Source organism: Nannospalax galili, unplaced genomic scaffold (genome assembly GCF_000622305.1).
Source record: "Nannospalax galili isolate Female #2095 unplaced genomic scaffold, S.galili_v1.0 scaffold747, whole genome shotgun sequence".
Lineage (NCBI taxonomy): Eukaryota > Metazoa > Chordata > Mammalia > Rodentia > Spalacidae > Nannospalax > Nannospalax galili.
Genome location: NW_008357686.1, coordinates 1828755 through 1831037, shown reverse-complemented (window position 1 = coordinate 1831037; position 2283 = coordinate 1828755).

Sequence of the window (2283 nt, the reverse complement as noted above, 5' to 3'; positions counted from 1 at the left end):
AAACCATAAGCACATGCCAGTGTTGACCTGGAGTTTCCTTCCTAGGAGTTCTGCTTGTCAAACAGGTCTTCCTAAACACATCTCACAGCTTCTAGTTACCAGGAATGTTTGGCCCCCCACCATGTCCCTTAAGGACACAAGAGCAACTCTGCCTTTTTCATGAATTCTACCTCTAGGAGCTACTCCCTGGCTGTTAGTCACCATGTATTTGACCTACCCTGTGAGCTTATCACGGACTGCTTCCTACTCAGATCTTTTGTTTAGTTTCTGTTAGTGGTCTACATAGTTTATTGAAACAGACTCTTACTATGTAGCTCTGACTGGCCTGGAACTCTCTATGTAACAGAGACTGATTTTGAATTTCTGATCCTCCTACCTCTACCTCCCAAGCATAGGAATCTAGAGACATGCATCACTACCCCAGCTCTTACTCAGATTATTTTATTAAAGATTTATTTTATTTTAAATTTTACTTATCTTCTACTTGATATGTACAGTGTGTGTGTGTGTGTGTGTGTGTGTGTGTGTGCGCACGCTATGTGTGTGCTATGTGTGGGTGAGTGTCAGGTGGTTGTGAGCTGTCCAACGTGGGTACTGTGAACCGAACTCGGGTCCTTTGAAGGAGTAGCAAGTGTTCTTAACCACTGAGCCATCTCTTCAACCCTTTCCTTATTCCAATTTTGTTTGTTTGTTTGGGACAGGGTCTCACTATAGCTTTGGCTGGCCTGGAATTCATTATGTAGACCAGGCTGGCCTCAAACGCACAGAGATCCACCTGCCTCTGCCTCCCAAGTGCTAGGATTCAATGGTGCATCACTATGCCAGGCCCAAGTCTTTTTAAAGAGTGTACTGCCTGCATGTACATAAGTGCACCTATGCCATGCAGTACTCGCAGAGGTCAGATGAAGGCTTTAGAGTCCCTAGAACTAGAGTTATGGACAGTTTTTAGCTGCCATGTGATTTCTGGGAACTGAACCTGGGTCCTCTGCAAGAGCAGCCAGTGCTCTTAGCTGCTGAGCCAGCAGCCCACCCCCTCAACTCTTTTTTAAAAAAATAATGTTTTGATCTGGGCATGGTGGTGCACGCCTTTAATCCTAGCACTTGGGAGGCAGGGGCAGGCGGATCTCTGTGAGTTCAAGGCCAGCCTGGTCTACATAGTGAGTTCCAGGACAGCTGGGGCTACAGGGAGACCCTGTCTCAAAAATACCAAAAAAATGTTTTGATTTACTTATTTTTTTAATATTTTATTTATTATTTTTATTTTATGTGTATGTGTGTATTGCCTGCATGTAGGTAAGTGCACCCGTGTCATGCAATGCCCATGGAGGACAGAAGAGGCTATTGGATCCCCTGGAACTGGAGTTACCGACAGTTGTTAGCTGCCATGTGGGTGCTGGGATTTGAACCTGGGTCTTAGTGCTCTTAACTGCTGAGCCATCTCTCCAGCCCTGATTTACTTATTTTTATTTTATGTGTATGAGTGTTATGCCTGGATAAGTGTAAGTGCACCCACAAGTGCAAAATGCTTTTGGAATACCAGAAAGGGTTGTCAGATCCCCTAGAACTGGAGTTTCAGATGGTTGTTAGTTGCCATGTGGGTGCTGGGAACTGAACCCAGGTCCTCTGCAAGAGCAGCTAGTGCTTTTAACCTCTGAGCCATCTCTCTCCAGTCTCCCTATTTATTCCAGTTCTTTTTTAAAAAAAATTATTATTTTTATTTTATGTGTATGCATATATTGCCTGCATGTAGGTAAGTGCACCCATGTCGTGCAATGCCCACAGAAGACAAGAGGCTGTCGGATCCCCTGGAACTGGAAGTATGGACAGTTGTTAGCTTCCATATGGGTGCTGGGATTCGAACCCGGGTCTTCTGCAAGAACAGTCAGTGTTCTTAACTGCTGAGCCATCTCTCCAGCCCTTATTCCAGTTCTTAAAGGGAACTGCAGAGCTCATCAACTGTGATGCAGTGGTAAAGCAAAGCAGTTCTGGAGCCAGAGTCCCTGGGTTCAAAACCAACTTTGTTACTTACTAGCCAAGTGACCTGAAATATGTTCCTTAACCTCTACGTGCCTTAATTCTCCATAACATAGGAACATTAGTAGTACCTACTTCCTAGAGTGATTTTGAGGCACAACGTACTTTCAAAGCACTTTGGATATTGCCATTCATTCATAAAGTACTTAAGAAATGCTAGCCCTCAGCCGGGCGTGTGGCACATGCCTTTAATCCCAGCACTCGGGAGGCAGAGGCAAGCAGATCTCTGTGAGTTCAAGGCCAGCCTGG